Source organism: Vicia villosa, linkage group LG5, assembly GCF_029867415.1.
Source record: "Vicia villosa cultivar HV-30 ecotype Madison, WI linkage group LG5, Vvil1.0, whole genome shotgun sequence".
NCBI lineage: Eukaryota > Viridiplantae > Streptophyta > Magnoliopsida > Fabales > Fabaceae > Vicia > Vicia villosa.
In genome coordinates this window covers 71764405-71789361 of record NC_081184.1, presented here as the reverse complement: position 1 = coordinate 71789361, position 24957 = coordinate 71764405, and the positions used below count along the sequence as shown (strand labels likewise).

Genomic DNA, 24957 nt, shown 5'->3' with positions numbered 1-24957 from the left:
TTATTCAGTATTTTGTGGAATTATTTGGAAAGAAATATGAGATGGGCTATTGGGCCAAGTGTGGTGTTAGTAAAGAGGGGGGTGCTATGTTGGTAAAGCCCTTTACTAATTAAAATGTTATTTTCATAAAACATTTTGGAAATTGGGGAAAAGAAAGAAGAAAGAACGTGAAAGAGCAGAGGAGATGAGGGATTGGAGCACGAAGAACGTGAAAGAGGAGCAATGGAGGAAAAGAACCAATCAAGAATCTTTGGCTGAGGTAAGGGGGGACTCTCCGGTTATCATCTATTATCGTATTCTTGGATAATAATATTGATTAGGGATGTTATTGAGTCAATTGGATTATATGTTAGGTTTAGGGAGGGTATGAATTGATGAAAATTGCATGTATTATTGATTGATTATGTGTTGTTTTGATGTGTGATGATGAATAATGATGCAATTGATGATTAACTTCCTGTATATGATGTTTAGAGTCAGTTTTGGACTCAAATTGGGTGAGATCGCAGGATCTGACGCAGACCCGAAAATCTGTGAAATCGCCAGTTCGCGCCGCGTCCTAGTGTTGGCGCCGCGAAGGCGTACTTCTTCCTCGCATCGCGCCGCGTGCATAGGTTTGCGCCGCGAACGTGTTTTTGTGGTTCAGGTCGCGCCGCGAACTTTGGTTGCGCCGCGTGCTGTAGCGTTAGTTGTTTTCTTGGAAAAGTTAAATGATGTGTAACTTTCGAACCGTAGGTCCGTTTTTAGTGCTGTTTCGAGCACGATGAATCTTATAAGATAGCCTACGTGTTTAAATGATGAAATGAGGTGTGAAATCCAATAATTTTTAAATATGATTTTATTTCTTGATGAATGATGTATTGTACATATATGTGATGAGATGTGTTAAATACATGCTATGTTGAAATATTAATCATGTGACGATTGTTTGATTGGATGATGTATTGTTGACATATATGATGGAATGTGACAATATAAGATGTTGTTTTGAAAACATTATGATGTGATGATTTGTAGAGAATTGTATGATGTTGATTGATTTGTTTTGGAATGATGTGGGTACATGTGTGTTCTTCTTATTGATGATGATGATTGATGTGGACACATGTATGTTCTTTAATGATGATGATGATGATGATGATTGATTGTATTGAATGATGCTAATGTATATAAACATACTTTGATGATGATGATGATGTTAATGATGATGATGAAATGAGTATTTGATGATGTTACTCATTAGGCTTGACGATGGTATAAGTATGTTGTATATGTTGCATTCATTCATGTGCATTGATGATACTGTATCCATAAGGGTGTGTTGGATCAGTGAAGGGCATGATTCCCATTGTGAGGAATCTGTGCTGGCAGGGCCGTATCTTGATGATGTTGGATCGGTCATGGGTTATTCCCATTTGACGAGGTTGGTACCACATGCATAGTGTCAGTTCATACATATGCATACTTTTATAACATGATTGGATGTATTCCAGTGTTATAAATATTGATGATGTGTTGTTCGTGTGTTTTGTTGGATTAATGTTGAGTATGATTGTCTGCTTGAAAGATGTGTTCTGTTGATGTTTGTGTAAATGATAGATGTTCCTGATAATCTGAATATGATGAATTGGGTGAATAATATAACTATGATGTGTTGTTATTTAAGATGCAATAATATTTGTTAACTGTGATGAGACTCACCCTTACTTTGATGATTTCAGATTGGCGAGTAGCGGCTTTTGGCTCGGTGAGGATTAGCTCATGAGTCAGTTTGTTTAGTATAGCGTCGGTGTCATGCTCTGATATTGTAACACTGGGGGAACGTTAGATTAGAGTTTTATGATGATACTCTATCATGTTGTTGTATTAGATTATGTGGGATATTGCATAGATGATGTTATGCTTATCCGTATGATGAATTCTCCGCTGTGTAAACATGAGATGTTTGTGTATTATGACAGATTGTTCCTTAGTGAAAGCATGACAATGAATTTGTGATAATTTGTTCTAAATTGAATTGTGGCACCCTTGTTTTCATGTTTTACTCTGAAAATTATTTTATTAATTTCCGTGGGGTTTAGAAGGGTGTTACATTACCAATATAAAGGCAACGGCGAAACAAGAGAAAAGGGTGAGATATCAAATCATATAAGTGGGCGTATGATAGATTGCATACTAGGATTCAGACATATAAAATCATTACATCGCAAGTATCAACAATTACTATACACATCATACTTCCACAGTTCATTAATCTCACATACTTTCCATTGCTCAACAAGTCATAATCATGTAAATAGTATCATCCAATAAATTTCACATATTCAAGTATACACGAAGTTCAATCGTATAATACTCACAGGATTCAATACTATTATTCCAATTATATACACAATCCATCGTTATCACATATTCACACATTCAACCAATTATGTATCCAAACATCACCAATTTCAATTATCACAGCTCATGTACACATAAAAATCAATAAATGCATATATTCAAACATCACATGACCTCAATGTGACTCAATGCAAGACATGTGACGCTATGCATGTGGTACCCAATGTGGACCCAAAGTTCCACCGCTTCCGATTCATATAGAATCTAGCCACGCTTCAGATCCGGACAAGATCGAAGCCACCAAATGTAAACATATAGTTTACCGCTTTCCGAATTCACTCTAGAATTCAAGCCGCTTGTGTTTCAAAGCAAATCCACCTATGTTTCAAGGCACACTATGATATGAATGTATGTACAATATCACAAATATATGCAATTAAGATCATCTCTACCATCTTAACTTTTCGCATATCACAATAATTCAACTCTATGAATTATCCACCAATTGTACACAACATTCGCAACACACACATCATTAACATATAAGAGGCCAATTAGTCAATTACGATTCACACAATCCAATTAACACTAGTAACCATACTATCTCACGTTAATTCTCATTTTTTCCAATTATACATAAACACACTTTCAACATCAAGCAATTAATCATTAATTTAATGCTAACCAACTAACCACAGAGAATCAATATTAGCACAACATCATGGCATATACATATATTATTCTCAACATACATATTCAAGCCAAAACACAATTACGGACGAATCCTCAAAATACCGTAATTTACCGACAAACCGAATAATTGATCCAACTTCAAGTATATTCCAATCAATTAAACTCATTGCAATTAATTTAACTATTAATTTAACCAATTAATATCAAACTATATTAATTTAATTCACTTCTATTTCTATTCCATTTCCACTTTCTAGCACTCTATTGATCAAGACCATTTTTATTGAAAAGAATATCGCGCTAGCTTTCTAACGCTTCGAACGGAGACTCAAACGGAGTTACGGTTCAAAAGATATGAATTGTTAAAGTTTCAACGAAAAAGCAAACATCGACATCATAAACTAACAACTCTAAACATGTCAAAATTACGTAAAACAAATAAAAGTATGACTCCTAATAACTTAAAACAACCCTGACAACTTATTTTCAACTCTAACAACTCTATTGACAACCCTAACAACTCTATTGACAATTCTATTAAATTGTTATAATTTATTTATAAAGAATATTTAAATCAAACAAAATTTCGGTCAATTCGTAAAATATCACAATTTCAACAAAATAACACCATCACGTTAATCTAATAATTAAACTTAGCTACCACGTAAATTTTTATTAAATTTCGGACAACTAATTTTACCCCTTAATTCGGATAAATCAAAACGGGATTGTTTTGCATTATATAATTTCTACTGTTTCTATTAAATTACTATTGTGTATTATAATTACTAAAATGTCATTATACTACCCCTAACATATAAATTTTCATGCAAAAGAATGTACCTCTGCTACTAATTCATATATTATATATCCTATGAGGTTATAGATTGGAAACTAGGTCCAAATTAAATGTGTGTACATGCTTTTAACATCTTGTAGTAAGACTAATATCAAGAGGCCAAGTTATGTCCGATACTGAGTTATCCATAGGCCTATGTTTACTGTCACCACCACCGCCACTCACACACTATTTGATTCTCTACTACACTAAAATTTAATATTTAAATTGCAATCTCCAAAGTGTAGTTTGTTAATATTTATGACAACTAAAATTTAAGAAATTGTATAAGATACCGATGTAATCTCCAAACTTACACAAAATAATTATTTCCAAGAACATGTGGTGTTAACAAGACATGAACATTCTAGTAAAATAATTTAAATTAACAAATGCGAAAATTTCCAAATTATATGACAATAAACCAAGAAAAGGGGAAAGGATTCCAGCCCAAATATCATGAAACTCCCCTTCTCCAATTTTGCACAGGGAGGTAAAAGAATAGAAATCATCATGGTTTTAAAGATTCAAACTGTAGAATGGAAACAGTATCCAAGTTAAAAAGGGGCGGCCATCTCAAATATTTCAATTTCGTTTCTAGATTTCTTTTTTAGACAGTTTCAACATAAAATCCATTTTACCCATAGAGATTTAAGAACACAACATTCAAACAATTTCACAGCAAAATTACTTCAAACAATCAATTAACACAAGCAATAGCAACAACCTAAATCCCTAATCCCCAACATACAAGGTTTCATAAACCCCATTATAGGAAAAGAACCCCACCCTTACCTTATCAATGGAAACAACTCAATGGGTCTCCAATTGCATCTTCAATTTGACACCATGGATAAAATCTCTAAGCTTGTTCTTCTCCTTCAAAACTTGCCTCTTTCTCCTCTATTCTTGTTTCTTCATTATGACAACTCCCCTCTTCTAAATCTCTAAAACCCTAATATAAAACTAATTGGGCTTAGAGTTTAAACTTTCTCTTTATTTAATATTTCTCCAAAATCAATTTAGGCCCAATAAGAGATATAACTCAAATAATCAATTATATCACTTATAATAATAATTCCTTCAATATAATAATTCCGACTCATAAATAATATTATTCTTAATATTATTTTCCGACTATCCGACTTTAATTTAATAATTCCAAATATGCCCTTAAAATAATATCGGCCATCCAAATTCCACTAAATCCATATTTAAATCTTCAATAATTTAATTAACCAATTTAATTAAATTCGGGGTGTTACAGGTTGCCCTATGGTAGTTCTGTGCAAGAAGCTCCACATGTTGAAGAAAGATCTCAAAATATGGAATCACACCATATTTGGGAATGTAACTCAGAATGTCATCACGGCCGAAGATCATCTGAACAACATTGATCAGTGCATTTTGATGCACGTTCTTCCATGTTTGTACTCAAGCATTTCTTCGGTTTGTTTTATTTATTTTTATGTTTTAATATATTTTTATATTTTATTTTATTTTTGCACTTATTTGTTTTTCGTATTAATTTTTCAGCATTAACAGTCTGCACGGAAACGATCATATCTGGAGTTCCAGGAGTCCGATTGAGGCGTTCTAATAATCGCCGGAAAGCTAAGAGAGAGAGAGCTACGACTTTCATGTTGGAGTCGAAGTCAGAATCGGACTGTAGCAGGGCCAGAAAATTCGTTGAAGTTGCAGCACTAGTTTTAGTTAAGTTTCGGGTCAATTAGTTTCGGGCCTGAGTCGTATGTTTGACCCAGTTGGATTGTAAAACGGGTTGAACTCTTTCCCCTTAGGGTAGCAGCCGCGGTACTGTTCATTCTCATCTTCCATTCACGAAATTTTGAGAGGCTTGTACGATCCCATGGTGAACTAATCCCTACTGAGTTGATCTGCTGTAATTCGGATTCCAAAACTTGAGGTTAATACAATTTCGCAATCTATTTTCTATTCATATCAATTCTGTTTATGTTGTTTGTTTGCTTAATTCAAATCATCATATATAGTTTCGTTAATTTGATTGATTTATGTTTTCCTACAATCGAATGTGTATTATCGTTTGCTTAATCCGTTAATCCGCTGATTTCATTAACCGTTTGCTTAATTCGGTGAAAAGAGAAACATAATTCTTATAATTTCTATCTCGCTTGTGGATTGTTGTTGTGATCAAATATGAATAGATTCCGCTTAGGACAGTGATATTGTAGTAATCGATGATAGATAGGAACCGAAACAGCAGATTAGCTTAACTCCATAATCACTTATTTTCAAAACAGCTTATTTCAGAATCACTTATTTTAAGCACTTTTCTTCTATAAATCGAACCAAACCAACCCCCCCAATTCGATTTCAGTTAGTAATAATTAAGAGTCCTTGAGAGACGACATTCGAGTTACCGTTATCGTCGTACTACCGTTTGCAAATTAACTCGTTGTTGACCCGCGAGCGACAGCGGATCAAATTGGCGCCGTTGCCGGGGATTCTTGTGAATATTAACTGATATTAGAGTCTTAGGTGTAGTGTTTGTGCGTTTTGGCCATAGGTTCCTCGCGGTTTCGGCCATAACGCCTCTAGAGTAAAAAAAATCGGTTTTTGGGAAAATTTCACCGTTTCGAAAATCTGTCCCGACAGTTAGGTGTGAAAAAATTCCCCGATCAAAAGTCACCTACTATAAAGTAGGTATGTGACAAATTTTTCAAATCGCGAAAAAAGCCTTTTTACTATTTTTAATGATTTATTTTCTGTTTTCATAGAGTCGAAAAATTCCGAAAAAAATATCAAAATTTTATTTTTACGTCATTAGATTATTTTCGGTGTCAGTTTATTTTTATGAATTGTTTTTAGTCGATTTGCTTCTTTGTGTTGTTTTAGGGACATAGTTGGCATTTTCACGATTGTTGCTGCATTGCTGTGCACTAGTCCTGGCTACTAGGTCTTCCTGTCCTGAACTTGTTGCTTTTGATCCTGAAGTAGAGAGAACCTTGCACACACTTCGTAGAGAAGGCCAGGCTAGCAATAGTTCACCTTCACCGACCATAGCTGAGTCTGATTCTGAGTCTGACTATTTGCATAATTTGTTTGATTCTGATTCTGAATTTGCTTTTGAAATGGCTGAAAATAGAACTCTAAGGCAACTTGCAGCCCCTGATGTTAATTATAATGGCTTGTGTATTGAATATGATGCTGTTGCTGTTCCTTTTGAATTAAAATCGGGTTTAATACACTTGTTGCCAAAGTTTAATGGTCTTGCAGGTGAGGATCCACACAAACATTTGAAGGAATTCCAGGTGGTGTGCTCTACACCATTGAAGCTTGAAGGGATCACTGAAGATCATATCAAACTTCGTGCTTTTCCTTTTTCTTTGCAGGGTGCAGCGAAGGACTGGATATATGATCTCGAACCGAATTCAATCACAAGCTGGAATGCTCTGAAGAGAGTGTTCTTGGAGCGATATTTTCCTGCATCTAGAGCTGCTTCAATCCGAAAAGAGATATGTGGTATTAGACAAGATAACGAGTCATTGGCTGAATATTGGGATAGGTTCAAGAAGTTAGTTTCAAGCTGTCCTCAACATCAGATTACCGAACAACTTCTCATTCAGTACTTTTACGAGAGGTTGTTACCTATGGATAGAAACATTCTTGATGCTGCTAGTGGTGGAGCACTTGTTGACAAAACTCCAGCTGCTCCCAGAGCCCTCATTGAAAATATGTCCTTAAATTCACAGCAGTTCACCACTCGAACCAATTCTGTCCAGAACAAGGGTGTACATCAAATTCAAGGTTCCTCGAACAGAGCTTTAGAAACCAGAATTGATGAGCTGACCGCTTTAGTCAAACAACTTGCAGTAGCGAAACCTCAAACAACAACTGTATGTGGCATTTGTACAGCTCATGATCATCCAACTGATACTTGTCCTCTTCTGAAAGATGATACTGTTACCGAGCTGCCTCAAGCTTATGCAGCCAACCTTTACAACCAGAATAGGTACAACAACACCCCTGACTTGTCCACAAACAAATATCATCCCAATTGGAGGAATCATCCCAACCTTCGATATGGAAATCAGCAGCCCTCACAACAACAGCTCACCGTTCCATTACCCCATCCACATCACACCCCTCCAGCTACTACTTCCGGACCATCCTTGGAAGATCTTGTTAAACAAATGGCCGTGAACAACCTTCAGTTTCAATAAAGAACCAACACTAGCATTCAGACCTTGACCACACAGATGGGACAGCTTGCTACTCAAATAAATAATATGTAAGCTCAAGGTTCGAACCAACTTCCAGCAAAAACTGTTGTCAATCCGAATGGTAATGCTAATGTGAGCGCTATTTCTTTGATATCCGGAAAGGTTACAGAACCAGCCCCTGAAAAAAATAAAAAAATCATTGAGGTAACTTCTGAACTTTCTTCTTCTGAACCTCCTCCAGCTGAGCTTTCTTCTCCTTCTTCTGTTGTGGTCGGAACTGAAAAAAATAAAGAAAAGCAGTATGTGCCACCAGTCCCTTTCCCACATAGAGTTCTGAAAAATAAAAGAATTGAGGAAGGAGACAAAGAAAAAGAAATTTTGGATATGTTCAGGAAAGTAGCGGTAAACATTCCGCTTCTTGATGTGATTAAACAAGTTCCAAGGTATGCAAAGTTTCTGAAGGATCTGTGTACAAACAAGAGAAAAGTAAAAGGAAGTTACAGAGTCAACTTGGGAAGAAGCATCTCTGCTTTCATTCAGCCCGAACAAAGTGTTTCGGCCATCTCTCAGGTCTTGCCACAAAAGTGCAAGGACCCGGGAACTTTTACTATTCCTTGTACCATCGGGATAAGAAATTTGATAATTGTTTGCTTGATTTAGGAGCGGGCATTAATGTTATGCCTACTTCTATTTATAATAACCTTTGCCTTGGTCCCATGCAGCATACAGGTATAATCGTTCAACTGGCGAACATGAGCAATGCACGTCCCACCGGCATAGTGGAAGACGTCCTCGTTCAAGTTAACGATTTAATTTTTCCTGCAGATTTTTACATTCTGGACATGGAAGGAGAAACTAAGTCAAGCAGAGCTCCCATCATCTTAGGCAGACCGTTCATGAAAACGGCGAAGACAAATGTTGATGTTGATGATGGAACCATGTCCATGGAATTTGGTGACATCGTCGCAAAATTTAATATCTTCGATGCCATGAAACACCCTGTGGAGGAGCATTCGGTTTTTAATATTGAGTTGATTTCTGAACTAGTTGATGAGAGTTGTTCTGAATTATTTGCACTTGATTTTCCATCTCTCTCTGATTTTGATGATAATTATTCATGTCCTGACTACACTGACACTAACGTTTGTGTCCTTTGTGCTGAGATTGATGCTTCCTTGCAGCCTGATACATTTCCTACAGGTGAAGTTGTTACCGATGAGGCTGTTTTTACCGTCGATGCTCTTGACATCCCGGATGCCCCCAGCCTTCCATCCATCATTCAGCCCCCGTCCTTAGAGCTAAAAGAGCTCCCTGGGAACCTGAAATATGCTTACTTGGAGCATAATGAAAAACTTCCTGTTATTATCTCTTCTAACCTTGATTTCAATCAAGAAGACAGACTTTTGCAGGTATTGAAGAGGCACAAGAAAGCAATCGGGTGGACATTAGCCGACCTTCCAGGTATTAGTCCTTCGATGTGCATGCACAGGATTTTACTTGAGGATGGAGCGAAAACAGTAAGGCAGCCCCAAAGGAGGCTTAATCCTTTGATTCTTGATGTTGTAAAGAAAGAGGTAACCAAACTCTTGCAAGCAGGTATCATTTATCTTATCTATGACAGTAAGTGGGTAAGTCCAGTGCAGGTTGTACCTAAGAAATCTGGACTCACAGTGGTAAAAAATGAAAAGAACGAATTTGTTCCCACTAGAGTCAAGAACAGGTGGAGAGTTTGTATTGATTACAGGAGACTGAACCAGGCTACTAGAAAGGATCACTTTCCTTTGCCGTTCATTGACCAGATGCTTGAACGGCTAGCTGGTAATCACATTATTGTTTTCTTGATGGTTTTTCAGGTTACTTTCAGATTCATATTGCACCTGAAGATTGTAACCACCGTTTTTCTTTAATTATTTATTTATGTGAATTATGTGTTAATTATATGTTTAATTGATCTTATGTTGTTTTATTTGGGGATTATTAGTAATAATATAAGATAGTAAGTGTTGTTGATAATTGGGCCTAAGTCGGTATTAGTAAGTGAGGGGTGTTAGTTAGAGCCCATTAGTAATTTAAGATAGTAAGGGTTTAACTAAAACAAGGGTTTTAGAGGAAATAGAAATTAGAAGTTCATTTTGGGGTTTTGTTGAAAGAAGAGAAGAGTAGAGTGAAGAGAAAGAGGGGAATCTCAATATTGAAGCTAGAGTTGTCTTCAATCCAAACCTCAGGTAATGGTGGGATTCTTTCATGCTAAAGGGATGTATGATGATGTTTTGGGTGGGATTTAATTGTATGTTGCATCCATGGAAGTTGTGTGTAGAGATGTTAAGGTCCATGAACAAATGCTTGATTTGATGATTTGAAATGTGTTTAAATTGATGTTATGATGTTATAAGACCAATAATATGTGTTGTATTTATGTTTATACCATGTATTCTGTGGTTGTTCGTGATGTTTGATGTTTTCCAACTTGATTGGGTTTAGTTTAGGGGTTTTGGGATGAGTTTCGTATGCTGTTTTCTGTGTTTGGGGTTTTCTGAAAATCGCCAGTTCGCGCCGCGAACCTCTGTTGGCGCCGCGAACTTCTTGGCAGAAACTTTGGAAGTTCTGGATCTGCTCAGTCCGCGCCGCGACCCCTGTTGGCGCCGCGAACTGCTTGGCAGATAGTTGGGGATTTTTGGATTCGCTCAGTTCGCGCCGCGACCCCTTGTTGGCGCCGCGAACTGCTTGGCAGAAACTTAGGAAATATTTGATTCACTCAGTTCGCGCCGCGAACCCTGTTGGTGCCGCGAACCCTGTTTTGCAGAACTTTTCCTAAACATTGAAATGCTGTATCTTTTGAACTGTAACTCCTTTTTAAGTGCCGTTTGAACCTACGTGAAGCCTTAATTGATGTCTCGCCGTAGAATATGCTTTGTATAACTTTGAATACTCTTGGAATCTTCTTGAAGTGGATTTTGTTTACATTGGATATCTAGAATTGATTATGTCGTTTAAGTTGATCATGTCGTTTAAGTGGATTGTGTTGTTCGAGTCGATTATGTCGTTAATTGTGATTGTGAATGTGCATCATTGAGTCACATTCATTGCATTGTTTGAGACGGCCCTAGTGGCAAATGTTTGAGACGGCCCTTGTGGCGAATGTTTGAGACGGCCCAATGGCAATTGTTTGAGACGGGAGTTTTACTCCAATGGTACCACATGCATTTGCATTGTTTGAGTTGCATAAGTAAAGTAGTATGATGAGTCGTATTTGAATATTTGTGTGCACATAACATGAATGTTATCTTGTGACAATTTGATGGTTGTTTCGTTGAGCATATGTGATAAATGACTATGTATGCCTTAATTGAGATTGATATTATTGTTGTCAGTAAGATGTTGAGTGTTGTTAACAGTAGTAAGTGATATATGTTGAGAAGTGGTGACCGATGTATGATTATTTCTCCGCTTTGAATATTATCATACGCTTCTTTATAATGAATGATATCTCACCCTTTCTGTTTGAATGTTACCCTTCGTTGGTAACGTGCAGGTAATGACGCGGAGTAGTCGTTTACCTATAGCTCGAGTCGGTGTGTGTCGATGCTCTGATACGTAGCACTCGGGGAACATTGGATTACTTGTTTATGTTTTGGTTTCTTGTGTTTATACTTGTTAAACCTTGTCCTTAGATTATGCTGAGACTTTTTAGATGTATCGTGCCGTGTTTGGCCGTGATATTATGAGTTGTATTGTTGTTGACATATGATTTTCCGCTGCGATGCAAGTACTTGATTGGCTGACAATGATTAATGATTTCGATATTGTTCTCCTACATGTGTGTTATGTATCTAAGTAAATGAGCATGATATACGTATGTGATATTGTTGTTTAAAATGTGATGCCCCGAATCGTTATGTTCTATTTGCTTGAAATTTTGTACTCTGATATTCTTGTTTATTGCGGGGTAGATTTGGGGTGTTACATTAGTGGTATCAGAGCCTGGTTGGTCTTGTCCGGCCATGTGTCGTGTCGTAGTGTAGTCTAACAAGCGTATATTGTTGTTTGTGCTGAATGCTTTTGTGTTGTAGTGAAGACTTGTGATGGCTGGGAGGAATGATACTGCAATAGCTGCTGCTTTGGAAGCAATGGCTCAAGCTTTGGAGAACCAACCGAATGGTGGAGAGAGTGCTGCTTCTCGGAGTTTGGCTACCTTCCAAAGAGAGAACCTTCCTGTGTTTAAGGGAACTTATGATCCTGATGGCGCATTGACATGGCTTAAGGAGATTGAGAGGATTTTCCGTGTCATGGATTGCACTCCTGAACAGAAGGTTCGGTATGGGACTCATATGCTAGCAGTTGAGGCGGATGATTGGTGGCTAGAGACCCGTAGGAGATTGGAAGCGAGTGGTGAAGAGATCTCTTGGATTGTGTTTCTCATGGAGTTCTTAAGGAAGTACTTTCCTGAAGATGTCCGTGGCAAGAAGGAAATTGAATTCCTTGAGCTAAGTCAAGGGAACAAATCTGTTATGGAGTATGCTGCTAAGTTTGGTGAGTTGGCAAAGTTTTACCAACACTATGATGGGCCGAATCGTGAGTTTTCCAAGTGCATTAAGTTTGAGAATGGGTTGCGTCCGGAGATTAAGAAAGCAATTAGTTACCAGAAGATTCGTATCTTTGCTGATTTGGTTGATTGTTGTCGGATCTATGAAGAGGATAACAATGCTCATTATCGTGTGATAAGTGAGAAGAGGGGAAAGGGTTATCAAGGTCATGGTAAGCCTTATGAATCTTCGAGTGGAAAGGGCAAGTAGAAAGCGGTTGAGGGTAAGAGAACTAGTGGGGGAGATGCTCCTGCTGGTATTGTGTGCTTCAAGTGTGGCAAGGTTGGTCACAAGAGCACGTCGTGTAATGTTGATGCTAGAAGATGCTACCGTTGTGGGAAGTTTGGTCATGCATCGTCCGATTGTACGGATAAGGATATGGTGTGTTTCAACTGTGGTGAAGAAGGCCATATTGGAAACAAGTGTCAGAAGCCCAAGAAGGAACAATCTAGTGGGAAGGTGTTCGCCTTGTCGGGAACTCAGACCACTAGTGAGGATTCACTCATCAGAGGTATATGTTTCATTAATAGCATTCCTTTGATTACTATTATTGATACCGGTGCTACGCATTGCTTTATATCTACTGACTGTGTTGATAGATTGGGTCTGGTGTTATCTGCTATGAATGGAGAAATGGTTGTCGATACTCCAGCTAAGGGATCGGTGACTACTTCTCTTGTGTGTCTTAAGTGTCCCGTGTCAATTTTCGACAGAGACTTTCTTGTTGATTTTGTTTGCTTGCTGTTGAGAGGTTTGGATGTGATCTTGGGGATGAACTGGTTAGGGCATAACCATCTTCACATTAATTGTTTTGATAAGTCTGTGAGGTTTTCTTCTCCTGAAGAGGAAGGCTTAGAGTTGTTATCGGCCAGACAGTTTCGTTTGTTGATGAAAGAAGATGTTCAAGTGTTCGCGTTGGTTGCTTCGATGTCTGTTGAGAATCAGGCTGTAATAGAAAGGTTGAAGGTAGTATGTGAATTTCCTGAAGTTTTCCCTGATGAAATTCCTGATGTACCACCTGAGAGAGAAGTTGAGTTCTCTATTGATCTTGTACCTGGTACTAGACCTGTGTCTATGGCACCGTATAGGATGTCTGCATCCGAATTGTTTGAATTGAAGAAGCAGTTGGAAGAATTGCTTGAGAAGAGGTTTGTGAGACCTAGTGTGTCGCCGTGGGGAGCTCCAGTATTGTTGGTTAAGAAGAAAGATGGAAGTATGAGACTTTGTATTGATTATCGTCAGTTGAATAAGGTGACAATCAAGAACAAGTATCCACTTCCAAGAATTGATGACTTGATGGATCAATTGGTTGGTGCTCGTGTGTTTAGCAAGATCGATTTGAGGTCGGGTTACCATCAGATTAAAGTGAAAGATGAGGACATGCAGAAGACGGCTTTCAGGACACGTTATGGACATTATGAGTATTCCGTGATGCCCTTTGGTGTTACTAATGCACCTGGAGTATTTATGGAGTACATGAATCGTATTTTTCATGAATATCTGGATCGTTTTGTGGTGGTGTTCATTGATGACATTTTGATTTACTCTAAATCAGAATCAGATCATGCTGAGCATTTGAAGTTGACATTGCAAGTCTTGAAAGAGAAGAAATTGTATGCTAAGTTGTCCAAGTGTGAGTTTTGGTTGAAAGAGGTTAGTTTTCTGGGGCATGTCATTTCTTGTGATGGCATTGCCGTGGATCCGTCTAAAGTTGATGCCATGTTGAGATGGGATACTCCTAAGTCGGCTACCGAGATTCGAAGCTTTTAGGGACTAGCTGGCTATTATAGAAGGTTCATTGAAGGTTTCTCTAAGTTAGCCCTTCCGTTGACTAAGTTGACTTGTAAGGGTAAGGCTTTCGTGTGGGATGTTTCGTGTGAAGAGAGCTTTGTTAAGTTGAAGAAAAGGTTGACGTCGGCACCGATTTTGATATAGCCTAATCTGGAAGAACCGTTTGTGGTTTATTGTGATGCTTCTAAGATGGGTTTAGGAGGTGTGCTCATCCAAAATGGTAAAGTTGTTGCTTATGCATCAAGACAGTTGAGAGTTCATGAGAAGAACTATCCTACACATGATTTGGAACTTGCTGCTGTAGTGTTCGTGTTGCAGATTTGGAGACATTATCTTTATGGTTCTAGATTTGAAGTCTTTAGCGACCATAAGAGTTTGAAGTATCTGTTTGATCAGAAGGAATTGAATATGAGACAACGAAGGTGGTTAGAACTGTTGAAAGATTATGATTTCAGTTTGAATTATCATCCAGGAAAGGCTAATGTTGTTGCCGATGCTTTGAGTCGCAAGACTTTGCATATGTCGGCAATGATGATTAAGGAGTTAGAATTAATTGAGCAATTTCGAGATATGAGTTTGGTATGTGAAGTGACCCCTAAGAGTGTTCGATTGGGTATGTTGAAGATTAACAATGATTTTCTGGATAGTGTCAGAGAGGCCCAGAAGTTGGATGTGAAATTTGTTGATTCGATGATTGGAGTCGATCAAGCTGAGAATGGTGATTTCAAGTTAGATGCGCATGGTGTGTTGAGGTTCCGTGATCGGATTTGTATACCTGATGATGTGGAATTGAAAAGATCTATTCTTGAGGAAGGTCATAGGAGTAATCTGAGTATTCATCCCGGAGCTACGAAGATGTACCAAGATTTGAAGAATTTGTTTTGGTGGCCTGGAATGAAGCGTGGCATAACTCAGTTTGTGTACGCATGTTTGACTTGTCAGAAGTCGAAGGTTGAACATCAGAAGCCTGCTGGTTTAATGCAACCGTTAGAAGTCCCTGAATGGAAATGGGATAGTATTTCCATGGATTTTGTGACAAGTTTGCCGAATACCGTGAGAGGACATGATTCGATTTGGGTGATTGTTGATAGGCTTACGAAGTCGGCTCATTTCATACCTATTAACATCACTTATCCGGTTTCGAAGTTGGCGGAAATTTATGTCCGTGTGATTGTGAAGTTGCATGGTGTTCCTTTGTGTATTGTTTCGGATAGAGATCCGAGGTTCACTTCAGATTTTTGGAAGAATTTGCAAGAGGCGTTGGGTTCTAAGTTGAGGTTGAGTTCGGCGTATCATCCTCAGACCGATGGTCAAACGGAGAGAGCGATTCAATCTTTGGAGGATTTATTGAGATCTTGTGTTCTTGAGCAGGGAGGTACGTGGGATACTTATCTTCCATTGATAGAGTTCACATACAACAAAAGTTACCATTCGAGTATCGGTATGGAACCGTTTAAAGCGTTGTATGGTCGGAGGTGTAGGACTCCGTTGTGTTGGCATGAAACGGGTGAGAGTGTAGTACTTGGACCTGAGATTGTTCAAGAAACTACCGAGAAGGTTAAGTTGATCCGTGAGAAGATGAAGGCTTCTCAGAGTAGGCAGAAGAGTTACCATGATAAGAGGAGGAAGGATTTAGAATTCCAAGCTGGTGATCACGTATTCTTGAGAGTTACGCCGGTTACCAGAGTAGGGAGAGCCTTGAAGTCGAAGAAGCTAACTCCTCGTTTTATCGGACCATATCAGATTTCTGAGAGAGTTGGTAATGTGGCGTATCGAGTGGCCTTACCGCCTAATCTTTCGAATTTGCATGACGTGTTTCATGTGTCGCAACTTCGAAAGTATGTTTCGGATCCTTCGCATGTGATTCATATGGACGATGTGCAAGTGCGGGATAATCTCACAGTGGAGACTATGCCTGTAAGGATTGAGGATCGCGAGACGAAGACGCTTAGAGGCAAAGCGATTGCTTTGGTGAAAGTCATTTGGTCGGGTGCTACTGGTGAAAGTATGACGTGGGAATTGGAAAGCAAGATGCGCGAGTCGTATCCTGAGTTATTCGATTGAGGTAATTTTTTAGGACGAAAATATTCTAAGTGGGGGAGAGTTGTAACGACCGTTTTTCTTTAATTATTTATTTATGTGAATTATGTGTTAATTATATGTTTAGTTGATCTTATGTTGTTTTATTTGGGGATTATTAGTAATAATATAAGATAGTAAGTGTTGTTGATAATTGGGCCTAAGTCGGTATTAGTAAGTGAGGGGTGTTAGTTAGAGCCCATTAGTAATTTAAGATAGTAAGGGTTTAACTAAAACAAGGGTTTTAGAGGAAATAGAAATTAGAAGTTCATTTTGGGGTTTTGGTGAAAGAAGAGAAGAGTAGAGTGAAGAGAAAGAGGGGAATCTCAATATTGAAGCTAGAGTTGTCTTCAATCCAAACCTAAGGTAAGGGTGGGATTCTTTCATGCTAAAGGGATGTATGATGATGTTTTGGGTGAGATTTAATTGTATGTTGCATCCATGGAAGTTGTGTGTAGAGATGTTAAGGTCCATGAACAAATGCTTGATTTGATGATTTGAAATGTGTTAAAATTGATGTTATGATGTTATAAGACCCATAATATGTGTTGTATTTGTGTTTATACCATGTATTCTGTGGTTGTTCGTGATGTTTGATGTTTTCCAACTTGATTGGGTTGACTTTAGGGGTTTTGGGATGGGTTTCGTATGCTGTTTTCTGTGTTTGGGGTTTTCTGAAAATCGCCAGTTCGCGCCGCGAACCTCTGTTGGCGCCGCGAACTTCTTGGCAGAAACTTTGGAAGTTCTGGATCTGCTCAGTTCGCGCCACGACCCCTGTTGGCACCGCGAACTGCTTGGCAGATAGTTGGGGATTTTTGGATTCGCTCAGTTCGCGCCGCGACCCCTTGTTGGCGCCGCGAACTGCTTGGCAGAAACTTAGGAAATATTTGATTCACTCAGTTCGCGCCGCGAACCCTGTTGGCACCGCGAACCCTGTTTTGCAGAACTTTTCCTAAACTTTGAAATGCTGTATCTTTTGAACCGTAACTCCTTTTTAAGTGTCGTTTGAACCTACGTGAAGCCCTAATTGATGTCTTGCCGTAGAATATGCTTTGTATAACTTTGAATACTCTTGGAATCTTCTTGAAGTGGATTTTGTTGACATTGGATATCCGGAATTGATTATGTCGTTTATGTTGATCATGTCGTTTAAGTGGATTGTGTTGTTCGAGTCGATTATGTCGTTAAGTGTGATTGTGAATGTGCATCATTGAGTCACATTCATTGCATTGTTTGAGACGGCCCTAGTGGCAAATGTTTGAGACGGCCCTTGTGGCGAATGTTTGAGACGGCCCAATGGCAATTGTTTGAGACGGGAGTTTTACTCCAATGGTACCACATGCATTTGCATTGTTTGAGTTGCATAAGTAAAGTAGTATGATGAGTCGTATTTGAATATTTGTGTGCACATAACATGAATGTTATCTTGTGACAATTTGATGGTTGTTTCGTTGAGCATATGTGATAAATGACTATGTATGCCTTAATTGAGATTGATATTATTGTTGTCAGTAAGATGTTGAGTGTTGTTAACAGTAGTAAGTGATATATGTTGAGAAGTGGTGACCGTTGTATGATTATTTCTCCGCTTTGAATATTATCATACGCTTCTTTATAATGAATGATATCTCACCCTTTCTGTTTGAATGTTACCCTTCGTTGGTAACGTGCAGGTAATGACGCGGAGTAGTCGTGTACCTATAGCTCGAGTCGGTGTGTGTCGATGCTCTGATACGTAGCACTCGGGGAATGTTGGATTACTTTTTTATGTTTTGGTTTCTTGTGTTTATACTTGTTAAACCTTGTCCTTAGATTATGCTGAGACTTTTTAGATGTATCGTGTCGTGATTGGCCGTGATATTATGAGTTGTATTGTTGTTGACATATGATTTTCCGCTGCGATGCAAGTACTTGATTGGCTGACAATGATTAATGATTTCGATATTGTTCTCTTACATGTGTGTTATGTATCTAAGTGAATGAGCATGATATACGTATGTGATATTGTTGTTTAAAATGTGATGCCCCGAATCGTTATGTTCTATTTGCTTGAAATTTTGTACTCTGATATTCCTGTTTATTGTGGGGTAGATTTGGGGTGTTACAAAGATCAAGAAAAGACCACTTTCACGTGCCCATTCGGTACATTTGCTTACAGGAAGATGCCTTTTGGCCTTTGCAATGCTCCTGGCACTTTCCAACGATGCATGATGAGTATTTTCTCTGATTTTATTGAAAATTGCATGGAAGTGTTTATGGATGACTTTACTGTCCATGGTTCTTCTTTTGATGCATGCTTGAATAGTTTAAGCTTGATTTTAGAAAGATGCATCGAGACTAACCTTGTGTTGAATTATGAAAAGTGTCATTTTATGGTTGAGCAGGGAATTGTTCTTGGTCACATTATTTCTGAAAAAGGAATTTCTGTTGACCCTACTAAGATTGATGTGATTTCTACACTGCCTTACCCTTCTTGCATTCGCGAGATTCGTTCTTTTCTTGGTCATGCAGGTTTTTACAGGCGTTTCATCAAGGATTTCAGCAAGATAGCTCTTCCGTTGTCGAACTTGTTGAAGAATGACGTCACTTTCGAGTTTGATGACAAATGCAAACAAGCGTTTGACTTCTTGAAGAAAGCATTGACCTCTGCTCCCATCATTCAGCCCCCTGACTGGACACTTCCTTTTGAGCTTATGTGTGATGCTTCGAATTATATTGTTGGGGTTGTCCTTGCACAAAGGGTTGACAAGGCTGCCCATGTTATTTACTATGCTTCTAGGACTTTAGATTCTGCACAGTCAAATTACACTACCACTGAAAAATAACTGCTAGCTATTGTTTTTGCTCTTGACAAATTCAGATCTTATTTGCTAGGTTCCAAGTTTGTTGTTTTTACTGACCATGCAGCTTTAAAGTACTTGCTGAAGAAGCCGGATGCAAAACCGAGATTGATTCGGTGGATGTTGCTGCTCCAAGAGTTTAATGTTGAGATTAAAGACAAAAATGGAGCTGAGAACTTAGTGGCTGACCACTTGAGCAGGACAGAGAGAGATGAAGATCCTTTTCCTATTAAGGATGACTTTCCTGATGAGCACCTGTTTCTTTTGCATGGGATTACACCTTGGTTTGCTAACATTGTTAATTTTCTTGTTGCTGGTGTTTTTCCTACAGGTGCATCTAGATCACAGGTTCACAAGCTCAAGAGTGATGCCAAATATTATGTTTGGGATGATCCATATCTATGGAAGTTTGGTAGTGATCAGGTAATCAGGAGATGTGTCCCCGACAATGAGATTGAATCTATTTTGAAATTTTCTCATGCATCTCAAGTCGGCGGACACTTCGGTCCTCAAAGGACTGCGAGAAAATTCCTTGATTCAGGTTTCTATTGGCCAACTATTTTTAAGGATGCTTTTGAGACTTACCGCACTTGTAAAGAGTGCCAGATAGCAGGTACAAACATCACTCGTAAGAGTGAAATGCCTCAGCAGCCTATGCTTTTCTGTGAGGTATTTGATGTATGGGGAATTGATTTCATGGGTCCCTTTCCTGTATCATTTGGTTTCCTTTACATTTTGCTTGCTGTTGATTATGTTTCAAAGTGGGTGGAAGCTATCCCCACTAGGACTAATGATTCTAAAGTTGTTTCAGAGTTTGTCCGATCTAATATCTTTTGCAGGTTTGGAATACCGCGAGCTATCATAAGTGACCAAGGCACTCATTTCTGTAACCGCACCATGGAAGCCTTACTCCGAAAGTATGGAGTTGTGCACAGAGTCTCTACTGCATATCACCCACAGACTAATGGGCAAGCTGAGATCTCCAACAGGGAGATCAAACAGGTTTTAGAGAAAATGGTGCAGCCAAACAGGAAAGACTGGAGCCGTCGTCTAGAAGACGCACTTTGGGCTCAAAGAACAGCTTTCAAGACACCCATTGGGATGTCTCCTTATCGACTTGTTTTTGGTAAGGCATGTCATCTTCCTGTTGAGATAGAACACCGTGCTTATTGGGCGGTGAAGAGTTGTAATTTGGAGATGCAACAGGCATGTATTGAAAGAAAACTCCAATTGCAACAGTTGGAAGAGCTTAGACTAGAGGCTTATGAAAGCTCTAAGATTTATAAAGAGAAAACTAAGCACTTCCATGATAAAATGATTTCTAGGAAGGAATTTTCTGTGGGCCAACAGGTTTTATTGTTTAACTCCCGCCTTAAGCTTATGGCTGGGAAACTTCGATCCAAATGGATTGGCCCCTTTGTTATTACTAATGTTTTCCCTCAAGGTGGAGTAGAAATAAAAAGTGCAGGTACTGACAAAGTCTTCAAGGTTAACGGGCAGCGGCTGAAGTTATTCCATGAAAGTTTGGTGCCTGAAAATGTCAGCATAGAGGAGCTTTCTTTGGAAGCACCTAACTACACTGCAACGTGATCAGGGAGTCCTTCTTTCCTTCTCTCTACTTTATTAGTAATGTCCTTTCATTGAGGGAATGCTTAGTTTAAGTGTGGGGGAGGAAATCATGTGTTTTATTTGTTTTTGATTGTTAGTTATTTATTTAATTTCAACCAATAAAAAATGCATCTTCTTGAAAGTTTTAGGCTATAGATTGATTTGAGTCGGGTTTGCGGAGACTTGGGAAAAATTCACAAGATCGGTATCGTTCTAACACCGTAAGTCTCCTGCATATGGAAATTGATTTGAATTTGTTATTATGTTTTAGCCTTAATTTCTCATTCTTTGACAGCTCTTGAGTAGTTTATTTCAGCAGTCGGCACCATCTCTCACACACTTTACGCAGGGAAGCCGATGAATATAAGTGAATGTTCCCAAAAGAAAAAAAAAGAGAAAAGAAAAAGAGAATACACCTTCTAAGTTTGATGACCCTCACCCGGTCACTTAACCCAACGGTTGTGTAATCTTAAAAAAAAAAAGTTTTCAAAACTTTTTGTTAGTTGGTTCAGCGGTTTCTGGTGCTGAACTTGGTAAGGAGGATTACGGTCCGATCCCCCGCAACTACATCTGAGTAAGATAAGGGTTATGCCACGCAAGTACCGGAACCCCGTGCAAAAGGATCAGAGTCACTAACCGGTCGTCATGCTATAAGTGTGTGGAGATAACGGGCTTAATGTGATTGCGCCTGAATGAAAAAGAGCAAAAAGGATGAGTAAGTTAGGATATTGTATAATAATATGATTTGAATTGGTTTGTGTATTTAGGAGGCTTATGTCTACATATCTGTGGTTAGTATTCTTACGATGTCCTTAGTGTGCAAGATTAGTACCTGTCGATGCAAACTTACCCAAAGAAGATTTGTAGCCTAGGATGAGTAACTGTTGATGTATTTGTGCTTTCTTTGTTCTGTTTTTCATTTTGCTCGGAGTGCAAAAGTTCAAGTGTGGGGGAATTTGATCAGTACATTTTGATGCACGTTCTTCCATGTTTGTACTCAAGCATTTCTTCGGTTTGTTTTATTTATTTTTATGTTTTAATATGTTTTTATATTTTATTTTATTTTTGCACTTATTTGTTTTTCGTATTAATTTTTCAACATTAATAGTCTGCACGGAAACGATCATATCTGGAGTTCCAGGAGTCCGATTGAGGCGTTCTAATAATCGCCGGAAAGCTAAGAGAGAGAGCTATGACTTTTATGTTGGAGTCGAAGTCAGAATCGGATGTAGCAGGGCCAGAAAATTCTTTGAAGTTGCAGCACTAGTTTTAGTTAAGTTTCGGGCCTGGGTCGTATGTTTGACCCAGTTGGATTGTAAAACGGGTTGAACTCTTTCCCCTTAGGGTAGCAGCCGCAGTACTGTTCATTCTCATCTTCCATTCACGAAATTTTGAGAGGCTTGTACGATCCCATAGTGAACTAATCCCTACTGAGTTGATCTGCTGTAATTCGGATTCCAAAACTTGAGGTTAATACATTTTGGCAATCTATTTTCTATTCATATCAATTCTGTTTATGTTGTTTGTTTGCTTAATTCAAATCATCATATATAGTTTTGTTAATTTGATTGATTTATGTTTTCCTACAATCGAATGCGTATTATCGTTTGCTTAATCCGTTAATCCGCTGATTTCATTAACCGTTTGCTTAATTCGGTGAAAAGAGAAACATAATTCTTATAATTTCTATCTCGCTTGTGGATTGTTGTTGTGATCAAATATGAATAGATTCCGCTTAAGACAGTGATATTGTAGTAATCGATGATAGATAGGAACCGAAACAGCAGATTAGCTTAACTCTATAATCACTTATTTTCAAAACAGCTTATTTCAGAATCACTTATTTTAAGCACTTTTCTTCTATAAATCGAACCAAAACAACCCCCCCCAATTCGATTTCAGTTAGTAATAATTAAGAGTCCTTGAGACACGACATTCGAGTTACCGTTACCGTCGTACTACCGTTTGCAAATTAACTCGTTTTTGACCCGCGAGCGACAGCGGATCAAACATTCAGCTTCAAGATATTAACTCGAGATCGAATGATAGCTACAATAAGATGGAAAAGGAGGCTCAAGACAAGCTGTCAATCGCTTTAGATATGGAAGAATGCTACTGGAAAGAAAAATCCCGGATAAAATGGCACTTAGAGGGAGATCGAAACACGGCGTACTTTCATAGATTAACTAAAATCCGCAATGCTATCAGACCTATCTCTATCTTAAGAAATGGAGCGGATATGTTCACGGAGCCAGAGCACATTGCTAATCATTCAGTTGATTATTTCCGTAATCTTTTTTTGCTAACAATTCTATTTTGCAGGATCTTTCTTTGGTGGAGAATTGCATTCCTTGTTTGGTTGATGATGCCATGAATGCAAGGTTAACCTTGCTGCTTTCCATGGAGGAGATAAAAGCTGCGGTCTTTTCGCTTAATTATGACAGTGCACCTTGTTAGAACAAGATTTGTTCTGATCAATATTCTTAGTTTTGATGATAACAATGTATATGAATTTTGTATGAGAGAATATGGTACTCTAATACTATGCAATTTCCATTTCAGGGATTATATAAAGAGTATGCACAAAATCAGCGCAAGAAGCACTGACTCAGAAGGTTCAACATGCAACATCAGAACATGGTCTGGCAAGACATCAGAAGATGGTCAAGCAGAATCAGAACATGGTCTATGGAAGCATCAGAAGGACTTGAGATCAGAAGCAGAAGCACTGAAGTTCTCATGGTATCATGCTAAGAAGCACTTCAAGGTCAGAAGACAAGAAGATGCTCTGCACCAAGCTGTTTGACTCTGATGATATTCAAATGTTGTTTACACAAACATCAGATTAGAAGCAAGTACAAGATGACAGGCTACACTGACTGACAAAAGGAACGTTAGAAGCTATTAAAGGCAACGTCAGTAGACACAGCGAAAGCAAGGCTCGAGGTAGTTGACAAAAGAGTGAAACATTAAATGCAATGCTGTACGGATTACGCAAAGCATTAAATGCTCCCAACGGTCATCTTCTCAAGCACCTATATATTGAAGTTCTGATGAGAAGCTGAATACAACACTTACGCTAATATACAGAAACGCTGTCAAATTCAAAAAGCTCTCTAACTTCATCATCAACCTCACTACATTGTTGTTGTAATACTTTAGTGAGATTAAGCTTAAACTTAAGAGAAAATCACAGTTGTGATAATAGCTTTATAAGAAGCATTGTAACTCTTAAACGAATTTGTTTACATTAAGTTGTAAGAACTAGAGTGATCAGGTTGTTGATCAGTATACTCTAGAAAGTCTTAGAGGGTATCTAAGCAGTTTGTTCCTAGAGTGATCAGGTTGTGATCAGTATACTCTAGAAGACTTAGAAGTTGTCTAAGTGGAAAACCATTGTAATCTTGTGTGATTAGTGGATTAAATCCTCAGGTGAGGTAAATCACTCCAAGGGGGTGGACTAGAGTAGTTTAGTTAACAACGAACCAGGATAAAAATCATTGTGCAAATTATTTTTATCTTACAAGTTTTAAAGCTACACTTATTCAAACCCCCCCTTTCTAAGTGTTTTTCTATCCTTCAATTGGCATCAGAGCGCCGGTTCTAAGGTGCAAGCACTTAACCGTGTTTAGAAAAGATTCAGGAAGAGAAAAACGCTTCAGTACAAGATGGCTGGTGAAGATCCTACAAATACATCTACATCTGGCTCAGCTGAGCAATACAATGGAAATGGTAACATTGGTTATACTAGACCACCAGTATTTGATGGTGAAAACTTTGAATACTGGAAAGATAAACTTGAAAGTTACTTCCTTGGTCTAGATGGTGACTTATGGGATCTTCTGATGGATTGTCACAAACATCCAGTGAAAGCTACTGGCGTAAGGCTTACAAGACAAGAAATGAATGATGATCAAAAGAAGCTTTTCAAAAATCATCATAAATGTAGGACTGTTTTGCTGAATGCTATCTCTCATGCT

The 24957-nt window shown here is 38.4% G+C and overlaps 1 pseudogene; it reads left to right on the top strand.

The window, feature by feature from the left end:
* Nucleotides 1–24957, top strand: part of LOC131604828 (uncharacterized) — a 70617-nt pseudogene that overhangs the window by 6423 nt on the left and 39237 nt on the right.